The sequence below is a fragment of the Schistocerca gregaria genome, chromosome 7, assembly GCF_023897955.1.
Source record: "Schistocerca gregaria isolate iqSchGreg1 chromosome 7, iqSchGreg1.2, whole genome shotgun sequence".
NCBI lineage: Eukaryota > Metazoa > Arthropoda > Insecta > Orthoptera > Acrididae > Schistocerca > Schistocerca gregaria.
The window spans coordinates 524,504,342-524,518,653 of record NC_064926.1 but is presented as its reverse complement, the minus strand read 5'-3'; the positions used below and the strand labels follow the sequence as shown (position 1 = coordinate 524,518,653).

Genomic DNA, 14,312 nt, shown 5'->3' with positions numbered 1-14,312 from the left:
ATTTTATGTGAATGAACTTTGCTGGTATTGGTTTTGGGTGGTGGAACTGTTGTCTATCACATTCTACCAAGCCGTCAAAGTGAAGACTTTAATTAACTGTGCAATGTAAATGACTTGCAGTGACGTTGTCGAAGTTTGAAATGCGAGAGCAGAGTGGACATTGTTTACGGTGTGCTTCACTCACAAGAACAGTTCTATGAACTGTGTATTTGAGGCTAAGACTATATGAATGTGACGAACTGTGTAATTATGGGCGATAGCGTCACGGACAGTGCATAAAGTGTAAAAACGAGCGATGTCTACGTAATGTACTTTGAAAGAGAGGACATGTCAACAACGGTCGTATACTGGCGTCTTGTGGTTTGTTAATCACCACGGGGTTAATGATACAGCTGTGCCGTATTTTCTTTTTTTGCGTTTCACCGGAGAAGATTAACCAGAGGAACTGCCTGTATCCTGCTCTCATCATCGTAACCCGCCGACATCGTGCTGCCCAACGCAACGCTTCGTATGCAACAAAAAGTTAAGAGATTGCGCCGAACGCTATCCCCTGACCTAGAAAGTTTCTTTCTCTATTAAAAGTATAGGAATTACAGACTCTATTCAAATAAATTCTTTGTTTAGTTTATGTTTGCTTTCTGCTAACGAAAATAAAAATACAGTCAGTAAATTAAAAGTTGCTTGGTAGTCATTGATGAAACGCCAGTAAATATAAACTTCTTCCTCTCATTAGAACTAATTCTCCTTGCATGTAGTTTTATGTATTGTTATGAGATTAGATATATGACAGTCATTAATAAGAGTATTTTGTCGCAAAATATGGAGGCGCGCGAAAATTACGGCGACCGCCATAATTGCGTGCGTTCTGACCAATAACGTAAAAGCTGCTATTCACGTACTGGTGCATTTCCTGACGTGAGCGTGAATTATAAATGTCAGCTCTCAAATCAAGTAGGGACTGTTTACCCAGTAATAAAAGTTTTTGATATTGTATTGCTACGAGTCGTAGTATTAAGAGACACTGATTATACTCAAAAGTGGGTAGATGTATGGTGGAAACCCCCAGTGTTCATGCGATTGTTAACAGTATTGTGTGTGATTCACGAAATTTTGTCACTTTTTCTAATTCCTTTCAGGTATTGTCTTAGATAGATGTCTTTGAAATTTCTGAGAATATATACACAATTTTGTCGGTTCAGATTAATTTCAGAGCAGTTTCTCGTGAATATTAGAGTTTTCAGTTCATAAACAAAGTGGGATAGTGACCAACTGAGAAGTATAACAAAGAGTGTGGTTTTCCAACTAGAATTTTGGATGACTTCACAGTTCAGATTTTGATAGTTATTTTTCCTGTGGGTTGACGACATTACAATTTTCATTAGAAACTAACGCCACCAAGGCTACACGGGAAGTAAGACGAACCACGACTCTGCTGGAAGTGAGGTATAGCATATCTCTCTCTTGGAAACGATAACGAATGCTGCGAAAACGCCACGTCCTGCTAGATTGGTTGGTTGGTTTTGGGAAGAAGACCAGCGTGGTCATCGGTCTCATCGGAGTAGGGAAGGATGGGGAAGGAAGTCGGCCGTGCCATTTCAGAGGAACCATCCCGGCATTTGCCTGGAGTGATTTAGGGAAATCACGGAAAACCTAAATCAGGATGGCCGGACGCGGGATTGAACCGTCGTCCTTCCGAATGCGGGTCCAGTGTCTAACCACTGCGCCACCTCGCTCGGTCGTGCTGCTAGGTAAGTGCTTCATCCTCAGACGCTGCCTACTTTTGCTACTACATTTAACAATTTTTTTTCACATTCCCTTTCTCTATAATGTCAATCGGTCTTTCCTTGATCTTCAGTTTCCACTTCAGTCTTATAAAATTTAATTCTAGTTGTATCTCACTGACTATCTAGCTCTGTTTTCTTATCTACAGGGACACAATTTGATGTGCACTTTCAGGTAGCCACATCCCCTTTCTTATGCTCACTGGTAACAATGTTCTGGCCTCAGGACGACTTCCCAGAACGTGCGTGGTGTCTTTGCCCTTTAACCAGAGTCTCAACCAGACCAGCTCTGCCTAGTACGAAGGGCACAGGGCACAAAAATCGACTCCCTAGAATCTTTAATTCATTTTTCATAGTTCCACAGGGGGGATTGTATCGTTAAATAATATACCTTAAATAATAGTTACTTATAATATACTTTATCAGTGTGCGAGAATATTTATCTTAGAGTTGAGTGTAGTATAGATCGACTGGAGTTATACCGAACCGCACAAAGACAACCTATGATATGGTCAGCAGAGCAGATACCGAAACAGAGTACAAGTCCTAAAAACAACGCACAGATTCAGTTGGATGACTTGGCTGTCTTCGGTGTGGAAACGCTGTCTGATACATCGGTGCAAGGCCGTGTCCACTATCATTCACGCAGCAGTGCATAAGAATCATGTCTGTCTGTTCACGGAATAAGTATCCTCCCTTGTCCCTTCTTTGACTGGAGAATTTTCAGTTAATTCACTACCTGTAGTACCTGTACACAAAGGACATGATAAAGACAGACGATGAAGAGCATAAACAAGTCTCCCTGGAAACATAATGACCTGTAGCGTAAAATGAATCAAACGAATCCATAGATAAATGAAGTTGTTGGGATGTACTTTTGAAGACGTTGAGCATCAACTTTCATTAATAACTCAAAAACAAAGGATTTTCTGACATGCGTTTTTTTTTAATTTTTTTCTTCATTTAGTGTAAGGAACCTGTCCCTTAAGTTCGTAAAAGTATTTTTTCAACACCCTGTTTGCCGGCCGCGGTGGTCTCGTGATTCTAGGCGCGCAGTCCGGAACCGTGCAACTGCTACGGTCGCAGGTTGGGATCCTGCCTCGGGCATGGATGTGTGTGATGTCCTTAGGTTAGTTAGGTTTAAATAGTTCTAAGTTCTAGGTGACTGATGACCACAGCAGTTGAGTCCCATAGTGCTCAGAGCCATTTTTTGAACACCCTGTTTACCGGCTGATTATCTTGTGTTACCCGATTACCTAAATCTTTTATTTGACAGGAAAGGAATGAAATGCACATATATCGTAAACTGAAAGTTTGTATATTTATATATTTTTAAAGTTACAAACAAAATTAAAAAATTACAGAATGAATCAAGTTACAGATGCCCTACACTATTAGTTTAACAAGACTTTTGGTTGTAAACAACATTTTTACTTTCTTCGCGAGAAGCCAGAATGAGCAAATTCATCATCAGAACCTACAAAACCGAAAACTATGGATATTATACTAGTGGTGGTCGGTTTTCTTTATTTGTTACATGTTACATTTCGCTCTCCTCTCCTCTCGTGCTGTCCACCACGGGCCTATTCTCAAGCTTAAATCTGCTAACGAGGAATTCCATGCCCAACTTATTTAACAACCTTTGTCGCTACTGACGTACTTCTCGTGGATCATTATTTCAATGCTTTCTTTACTATGCTTTATCATTTCCCGCTGGGTCAGCATAGCTCAGACATATGTTATTCATTTAGGCTGTGTTATAAACTTGTTGATTTCACTGTGTGTCCCACACTTATAGAATTTAAGTCTTCCTCGCAATGGTTCTATATACAGTACATGAGACGTTACACATCCTCATGGAATGCTTGCGCCCTCCGACATGCGTGGATGTCGACGACTTCATCCTTTGTACAGGGTGGTGAAAATAAAAGTAGCCCGGAGAGCAGAGTTCTAGGGTATGAAGAGACACAGCAGAGGAAAGGAAATAGAGTACCAGCTTGACTACAGCAGATTTTGAAAGTGACCATCATTCATCTCTTGGCACTTTTGTGTTTGGGTCAGCAAATTGCTGAAAGCGGATCGAATCTGGATTGCTGGAATTGCTGCAATCTCATCCGAAATGTACTTGAAGACACTGGGGGGGGGGGGGGGGGGGGGGTTGTGATACACCGTAGCCTCGGGGATTCCCCACACAAATTAACAAATTAATCACACACTGACAGATCGGGTGACCCGCGTGGCCACCTAAGGTTGCAACCAGACTAACGTCTGCTAAGAAATCTATCAGACATGAAGATTGTGTAAATGTACTCCAAGGTTCGGCCAGCTCTATGGGCAGTTCCTCCGTCAATGGTTTCAAAATGTTGTCAATGTATTGAAGCCAGAGTCAGATGAAAGAAGACGGGACCAACAATGCGGAGTACAGATACTGCACACCAAACCTCCAACTTCTGATCATGCAGTGCTGTTTCGTGGGTCCGCTACCCAGAACCTGTGACTCTGTAAGTTGACATAACAATTCAGGTGAAGCCAGGCTTCTCCTGACACACACATGGTGAAGCTATTCATTGTTATATCAGTGAACTTGAGGCGCTGAGCAGCATCTGCCGGTTTAATGGGTGAACCCTCGGTAGGGATGGATGTGTAGGTCCAGGTGAAGCATTCGTTTGCATGATCGACGTGATATACCGGTCTCTGGATTTGGTAGGACTCCGAAGTGTTCTCTGGTGAACTACAGTCACATTTTCTGGTACGCCGGCTCGTTTCGGAATGCATTTTGACTTGTTCAAAACATATCACGTCTGACGCGGACTAAGAGTCCACCATTCAACTTCTAAGGAAACAACTGACCACACAGCGTCGACGATTTTGTTGCCACGTAACTTTCCACAATGGACACCAGCTGCTCCACTGTGAGTGCCATCGTGCCCTTTGCACTGCTCCAGTTACACTGACACAGCCCGCTCTACGCTCTGAACCGGTGTGGATCACGTAGCGGGCGTACAGGTGGTGCGCGCGGCATGGGATTTAGTCGTATCCTTTCGTCTGGGCCACTTTTGGTTGCCCCACCCTGTATTTCACGGTACAACTGACAGTTGTCTCCTCTCAATACTGACTTTCCTTGTGCGACGGCTTCGATTCAGTGTTCCTTCGTATCGTAGAATCAAGAACATCTTTTGTCTGTAGTGGCGAGCGGTAAACGATTTGATGTCGGATCTTGCTTGTAGTGCCAGGATCTCAGCTGAGAGTGGCCGCATGTGAGCAAGAAAACTGAGTCTCTTGTCTAATTCCTCTGCTTTCTGGTTAGTGGTATGTTTTCTTTCTTCAGAAACCTAATTTCTCTTTGTGTTTTCGGTAAATAACATGTATGGCATGTCCAACAATGACACGTGCTAAGCATAGAATGCCAGAATTACTACTTAACACGGTATCACTATTTATTACCCAATTTAATAATCATATAGATTTCAAACTGGATGATTAATAAGTAAATTTTCAGTTGGAGAAATTATTGATGAATAATACATCTCTTTCTAGAAGTTATAACTCTACAATATTTGTGCTGATAATTTATGCAATTCTGCAATGCATTATACCAGCATTACCCCTCCCGCAGGAGCCCACTATTCCTTTGTCAATTACGGTCTCACTCTTCAGCATCAGAAGAGCTACGCCTAATTACCGTTACCAAAGTAGTTAGGGAATGACGAATACACTGTAACTGACAAGTGCCTAGCTACTTACCTTTCAAAACATTCTCCTTCCTTTTCAGTGTTACAGCGCACTCACGGATGACAAATGTAGGCTTTATTAAGCGAAGTGGCATTCAGCGGCTTCGGAACGAAACCGTCGAGCGACGGAAAATCAGCATTGAGAAGAGGCAGCTGTCAGTTGTCGGGTGAAATACGAGGGACGTGGCCGTCCATGTCCGCGCATGTCGGGAGGCGCGAGCAGATCTGGCCACGAACTCGCGTTTCTTCGCCACAATCCATAGTCGAAATTGCCAGTAATAACTCCTCACCACGACGGGGATCGCCGTAACGGTCTTCTGTCATGCAACAAACGAGCTTTAGGCAATTTCCTTAGCCTCTTCCGTTGCATGTTTCTCCGGCTTAGCACGAACTGCGCTACCCGCTACTATAATTGCCCTCGCAGAGAAGTTGGGTTCGTTCATTTCTTCGAGCCTCGACTGCCATTAGCATCACCGGAGGGGGGCGGACATTTATTTATTAACACGAAGGCCCCCGGCTAAAGCTGCGTCGCGTTTCTCGGTAATTGTAGAGCCGTACACGGCATTCCGCAGCTGTTAATGTGTTTCTACACAAGCTGGTGTTCCGTTGCACAGTGTTTCGGCAGAATTGTGTGCCAGGACACGTATGGAATTTCCACTACACGTAAATAATAACAGCTGAGGCGGTGTAAAGCCAGCCCACAAATAGAATTGATGGCCTCTTGGTGTTTCACGAGAATCCACTTGTAGCATATCTCGAAGAAATGTTTATATGACACTCTAATAAATGTACTATCAGATAAGATGCAACCAACACTGACGTAGTATCCCGACAGCATGATTCCATATTGACAACCCTATTCAAATGGAATGTTGTTGTTTGTCTGTTCCACTTGTACTATCCCCCCTCCTTCCTTCTTCCATATATTGTCAACATTAAACAATGCGTAGTCCAAATAATTAATAAGTAAAGCCTGTATGAAGATTTGAGAGGAGCGAAGATTACAATAAACTTTCAAGTTTACTTAGCTCCATGTAGAGGTGGCTCCAGTTCTTCTTGTCTAGGGGTCTGATTCTTCAAGCTGAAAGTTTAACATTAGGTCCTCACGGCTGGTTTGAACTAAATTAGTCGGAGGATTGTTGTTGCAGAATTTTTTCATCTAAATATATTTTCCACTGATTTTCCCACATTTTAATGTATCATACAGTATTCTGATTTTTCACATTAACAAAGCCGAAATTACATTGTTCACACCTATTATACAATCCGATCACATCAGACACAAGCTTACGACTTTCACACTCTGCAGAAATAACAATATTCCAAAGGTTTTCAAATAACTTCCGGGAATTCGGCCAGGTAACACTTTCAGCGACCGCCGATATTTCGGCGGGAGAACACCCCGCCATTTTCAAGACAAACTGCAACGGACAGGCGGCGTACATGCAAATTTAAAACCTCGGATCTCGGACTGATGCAGGAAAGATAACACACACACTGAGCACTAGTGCCACCAAAGATGACCAAAGTCAGAGCTATCGATAGTGAGACTATGAATTCGCAGGTGAGGTAGCGTTCACTCTGTCCCTCTGTTTTTTGACAAGGGAGAGAGCACGATTCCAAACAGAGTTTAAACAGAAACCTCCATCCCTGTTAACGAGGTTGCTCGCTAATTTAATCTCAACTGCCTCCCTAATAACACTGTCCCAATAGCTGGACTTGCATGCCAATATCTCGGTGATATATAATAACATGGGGTGACCAGTGTACAAGCAATGTTCGGCAATAGAAGATCTACTTGGCTGCTGTAATCGTGTGTGCCGTTTATGCTCAGTACATCGGTCCTCCAGGGTCCTGATAGTTTGACCAATATGTGCCATGCCGCAGCTACAAGGAATACGATATACATCCGCCTTACGCAGTCCAAGAGCATCCTTAACGGAACTCAAATGTACTCTAATTTTAGATGGAGGTCGGAAAACACATTTCACATCGTATTTCCGTAAAATACGACCGATTTTGTTGGACGTGTTTCCTAAATAAGGCAAAAAGGCAGTAGACTTAAGTGTTGACTCAGAATTATCATCAATCACCCGATGTACGTTCAATCTGTCTATCACTATAACCATTTTGACGAAATGTAACTTCAAGATGGGACAGCTCAGCTGGCAAAGTCTCAGCGTCAGAAACGACATGTGTCCTGTGTACCAAGGTACTTCATCACGCTGAGCCGGATCGTGACAACTATTAGCCTTTTAACAGGGATGGAGGGTTCTGTTTAAACTCTGAAGTCCGGCTCTCTCCCTTGTAAATAAAAAAAATAGACAGGGGGACAGAGTCAGTGCTACCTCACCTGCGAATTCATAGTCTCGCTATCGATAGCTCTGACTCTGGTCATCTTTGGTGGCACTAGTGTTCAGTGTGTGTGTTATCTTTCCTGCTTCAGTCCGAGAACCGAGGTTTTAAATTTGAATGTACGCCGCCTGTCCGTTGCGGTTTGCCTTGAAAATGGCTGGGTGTTCTCCCGCCGAAATATCGGCGGTCGCTGAAAGTGTTACCTGGCTGAAATCGCGGAAGTTATTTCAAAGTTGTATACGCCAGAAGAAACTCAGGTCTCACAATATTCCAAAGGGTTTACAATTTTTCTTGGAAAATGAATTCCTACTAATTTTCGTTAAATTATTAATTCCAATTTTTTAGCTTAGATGAATACAGAAATAAACATATTAAACAGTACAGGATTGCGTAATTATAATAGACATTTTAAGTGTGCAAATTATTCGTAATTTCAAATGTTTCTAAAAAAATAATTTTTACTGTACGTTCAGAACACGTACTTACTGATTATATCATCGAAACTAAAATATTTTATAAAGTAATTCCTTTTCATAAACTTTTTAGATTGAAATATAACATACTGTTGTAAAATTACGTGCAAGTTTTCAGAAAAGCAACTGAGATAATACTGACCAGTCCAAAATTCGAAAAATAATACTAGTATCGACAACTACTGTTGAGGAAAAGTAATGATGCAGGAGGATGTCCCGTCACACACTCTAAATGTCATCAGATTTTACTACCCGACCACGATATTATTGCATCTGGACTCCCGTAGCTATTATAAGAAACACTAATGACGTTACAATAAACAAGTACAGTGGTGACTAAGGAAAGCGGTTGATTTCAAGACAGTCTTGCATATACTATCAAGTGGTTCAGTGTTCCACGTGAAGTATTACGATGGTAAGCTGACAGAAGCTCCCTCGTTTCGAGGGGCAGTAATGTTGTGGTCGACTAATTTGCACAAGACACAACAGTTGTTCTTGAACTTACCATCGATTAATTCAGTACAGTCTATTTTAAAGCTAAATCATTTAATCGTAAAGTAGCTCCTTAATAAAAATTATTGTTATGAACGACATCGAACCCCTGAAAGTGAAATATATTTAACGATGCCGGTTTCGGCTGAATGAGCGACTATTTAATTTTTGATGTATGTGCAGAGAACATGTTAACATACAAAGCGAGGGCCATTGCAAGATTGTTAACGATTTTTCAGTATCTCTTATATTTGGTTGCTGACTTCAGGTTAATGGTAGGCACCTAAGCAAACTCAGGAAATAGGTAGGACGTATAAAAGGTTGAAGATCGTGACGTGTGATTTCTGGAGAGGGAATCTTTGTAATGAAAAATGGCTGACAATGACAATAACGATTTCCATTTCAAAAAAAGGCATTGGTGTAGTTTTGTAAGCCAACGCCCTTGCTGCATTGGTAACACCGGTTCCCATCAGATCACCGAAGTTAAGCGCTGTCGGGCTGTGCTAGCACTTGGATGGGTGACCATCCGGTCGGCTAAGCGCTGTTGGTAAGCGGGGTGCACTCAGCCCTTGTGAGCCAAACTGAGGAGCTTCTTGATTGAGAAATAGCGGCTCCGGTCTCTGAAACTGACATACGGCCGGGAGAGCGGTGTGCTGATGACATGCCCCTCGCATCCACTAACGCCTGTGGACTGAGAATGACACGACGGCCAATCGGTGCCGTTGGGCCTGCCAAGGCCTGTTCGGACGGAGTTTAGTTCAGTAGTTTATAAATAAGTACAGAATGCAACATAACAAATAAAAGATCACTGTATTATCGCACAACATCTGTTTCTTGCTGAGATACAAATATATCCGCTTGATAGACGCTAAATCAGATCGTCATATCTTATCTGTTTATAACAAATATTATTCTATAAATTTAACTATAATATGCTTTCAGAGTAATAATGTTTTGCGATTAATTCTCTAAGTACTAATACAGAGCTACTTACTATCCAAATTTATCACCATGCTATCGTAACCACCATCTATTTAATTTCGTAGTCTTTCTTTTACTGATCTCCATTGCTTTCATCCTGTTTTACAAACGAGTACATGTACTAGCAGTAACAATGTAGTATATAGACGTATAATATTCATAAATGAAGTCGTCACTGCACTCATAAGTAAAGGGACGAACGACTGCCGTGCAACCCTTAGCCAATGGCGTCAGAAGATGCAATATGGAAAGGCGTGTGGCGACCACACCTCTCTCTTGGTCAATGTTGGGTTCCTCCACCAAAGAACCACTACCAGTGTGTCAAGTATCGCCTCACTTGGTCTCATGAGGCTGAGTGCACGCCCTACCAGTGTTCCCACCAAAGATCACTCTACCTGAATACCAGGAATAGAACCCTCCCCCCCCCCCCCAACAGGCACACATGGGCAAAGCTCCCAACAATCTCAACAACGATAAATGCCAAGCATGGAGCCCCTGCCCAATGGAAAGTGCACCCACCAATAATAAGTCCTTGGCAGTAGTAGAAATAGAGTCCCCTTTTCAAATGTCCAGTAGCCCCAACAATGTAAATCCCTGGCAGTACTGACAATAGAACCCATTCCCAGGTGCCCAAAGTCAATGCTCCCACCAAGAGCACCAAGGATAAATCCCTAGCAGTACTGGGAACAAGATACCACTCCCACATGGCCAGTGCTCCCAACAACTATAAATCCCTGACACTACCAAGAATGGAACCCACCCCACACCCTTTTCAGTACTGAGAATAGAACCTCCTCCCACACTCATGGCCAGTGCTCCCACCAAGGATGAATCCCTGGCGGTACTGGGAATATATTCCCTTTCCTCCATGGCCAGGGCTCCCAACAAGGATTAATCCCTGTCAGTACTAGGTATAGAACCCCCACCCCATTGCCGATGCCGGCAGAATTGAGAACAGAACCCACCCCCAGCTTCCCATGGCCAGTGCTCGCACCAAAGATAATTCCCTGGCAGTACTGGGACTAGAATACCACTCACTCATGACCAGTGCTCTCACCAAGAATAAATCCATCACAGTACCGGGAACAGAACCGCTGCTGCCATGGTCAGTATTCCCAACAAGTATAAATCATTGGCAGTACCGATAATAGAGCCCAGTCCTTCCCACTCATGGCCATTGCTCCCACCGAGGATAAAAGACACATTCACATGTAGCAGGTTTAAATTTTACAACTTCACTGCACATGTAGTATATAGTCACATCCACTGCTGTACACTAAAACTGTAGCACCAGGAAGGATAACAAGTAACGAAATGTTACTTATTATCGTAACAAACAATTATAAAGATATTTTACATATAGTCAACAGTGATAACGCTACTGGTCGTCCTCTGTATATACGAGTCATCCTGCCATACTACAAACTCATGATAAATAAAATTTCATGATTTGATATCCTTACCTCTTCGACAGTACAATAAATCAATACTGCATAGCTGTTTATTGACTGAAATCTTTCCAGTACTAGGCTACAGGGACTCAGCCATGTCATTAGGCGTATCTGTAAATAATAGGTCAGAGTGTCCATGTCAAAGCTAACATCAGAGGCAGCACATCCGCTGTTCATGTGTTATCAGGCTGAATACCCGAATGTGTCCGCTCAACAAGCACCTTTCGACTGTAATAAACTTAAATCACCGTCATCCTGAATGCACCAGTGGGAGAGCGCAAAGCGCAAGGTGCTACTGACCGAATGTTTGTGTAGTGTTAACACGTAACAAATACCCGTACAGAGCGCCAACGCGTCCCAACTATCAACATTAACCAGAGTTAATTCTGCTTGAATGTCTGGTGATAGGTGTGGACAGTGGTTGGCGACCTACTGCACAACTGCATGAATGTAGTTAGCTGGTCTGGTCTAACAATATCATCACTTGCAAAGCAGGTTAGAAATCAGATTAATAATGTTGTTCAAGCAGCATATGTTCGCTTTATCGGGCAACGACAAAGTTATTGACTGTGGATGGTATCGCCAGAATGGAAATAATGAAGTCACTGTAAAAAAGTCATTAATTTTGGCACTTATCTTGAATGGATTCCTACGTAGATTTCGTCGAAGTTGTTATGGCTCATCTTGTTGATTCTAGGGTGATTCCACTTTGATTGCTAGAAGGGGCCAGATCTGTATGTTTGCAATATTTGAAGACCTAACAAATGCATTTTTCAGGAAATTCTTAATTATCAAACAATCCCAGATCAGAGCAATGGTATGGTAGAAACGATTTTTGACTTGGTGTTCACGACCCACAGTTTTATTAAACTTCTTGTAAATTCGCATATACTTGTTCTTAATTGTCACATCATCAGGAAAACAGTTTTGTATCAATCTTCATATATTTAATTTCCACTTAAACCAAACACAAGACTTGACTGTTCTTTTACAAAGCGAAATATCAACTTAACTTCTGCAAAGTGAAACAAAGACTGCTCTGTGCTCATTCGCGCCAAAACGGTTACAAGTAAGTCAAAGATTATGACAGTCTCACAAAGATGAATACATACAAGAACCATATCACTGTAATACATCGATACATCGGAGTACCTATACATTAATAAAACCAAATGTGAATATGTCTGTTACTTCGCAGAAAAGTAGTACGATATTACTGGTATCGGGAACTGGGATTGGGGTGCCGTAATGGTCACGTAAATAAAGAACCATTACACTGGTAAAGTTGTACTTGGAAAGCAGGTCAGTTATAAATAGCTCCCACATCAAATGACATCAAGTGAAAACCTAATAGGGGTAGTGGCCATCTTAGACTTCATACTTTGCAAAATTGGCCACCTTGGGTTTTATACTTAGCACAGTTAGCCATCTTGGACGTAACAAGTGTCCATTTAGATCCTGAACTTACTTCTACTGTGATGTCAGGGAAAACTGCGATAGGACAAATGGACTAGTTCCGCGTCTTGATCTTCGTATTGGTGCCATCTTTGATTTTATACTTACCACAAGTGGCCATCTTGTATTTTACAAGTGATCGGGGTACAAGGAAGGAGCCTCCGAAATTAGCATTCTATAGCAATATCAGCAGATTATACCATGCCGGCCTCTCTTGGAAACGTTATTAATAACGATAACGACCAGTCCTTCCACCACCGGAAACCTTGAAAGAAGGTACCAAACAGGCACTTCTCAGAGCCAATCCTGACGATTGTAAGCCTAAACGTCGACGGAATTACAAACAACAAACAATACATCTTATTTGAATTCTGCCAGACTCATAAATGGGATGTATTATGCATCCAAGAAGCCCACAGAGCTGCAGAAGCAAAAACACCTGAAATACAAGGAATGCGACTAGCTGTGGAAGCACCACATCCTAAATACGACAATGCCATATTCGTTAGAGCTGAGATGACGGTGACTTCTGTCGGGAAATCTACAGCCAATGATATCGAAATACTAACAGCTGAAATTGGGTGCTTTACAGTAACATCCGTGTATAAAGCTCCAGGAAAAATATTTGCTTCCACCCCGCCAAAAAACTTCACAATCCAAGACACCAAATTCATTGTAGGAGATTTTAACTGCCACAGCACCACTTGGAGATATAGTGAAACAGACGAGAACGGACACCTGTTGGCGGAACGGATAGAAACAAGAAACCTCAGTATCCTCCATTATCCAAAACTTCCGCCCTCCTTCACAAGTAAAATATTGAAACGTGGATATAACCCCGACAACTGCATTACCAGCTCAGACATAAAAGGCTGCTGTACTAAAGTAGTATATCAACCTACACGTCGAACACAGCATAGACCAGGGATACAGGTGTTTACAGCAGTCAAGACCACTACACCACAGTTTCGCAGAAGATTTAATTTTCAAAAGGTCAATTGGGAAACTTTTACAGAGAAACAGGATAAAGCCATAGTAAAGCTCGCCCCAATCCCAGACAACTAGCAGGAGTTTGTGCGAATGCTAGAGAGAATCTCCAGACAACATTCAACACGAGGCTGCCGACAGCAGTACATCCCAGGTCTCTCACATGACTCCAGGCATCTCTTAGCCTAGTACAAGCAATTATACCAAAAGGACCCCTTTAGTCAATAAACAATAGCATGTGGTACGGCTTTAAAGAAATGCTAAGTGAAGCTCGGCAACGTAATTGGATGGAGACCCTACAGAGGATGAATATGACACATAGCATCAAAATAGCCTGGAATCTTATTAAAAACTTGACGGAGATCCAAATGGTCCCAAACAGTCTGCCACGGCAACACCTAATAAAGTGGCTCATCAACTGCTCCTGAATAGAAAGACTAATACAGAACAACAGAATGTTACAATTAACAGGATTTTAGAATCAGAAAATAATGGGTTTTTAAAACCCTTTGCAATGAAGGAATTCAACAAGGGTCTTAGCAATATGAAAAGCGGCAAAGCAGCTGGGTGGATGACTTGTGCACGGAGCAAATCAAACGCTTTGGA

The 14,312-nt window shown here is 42.2% G+C and overlaps 1 pseudogene; it reads left to right on the top strand.

Annotated features, from left to right (window-relative positions):
• Window positions 1-9,264: 9,264 nt before the first annotated feature.
• Window positions 9,265-9,382, top strand: LOC126282629 (5S ribosomal RNA; annotated as a pseudogene).
• The last annotated feature ends 4,930 nt before the right edge of the window (window positions 9,383-14,312 follow it).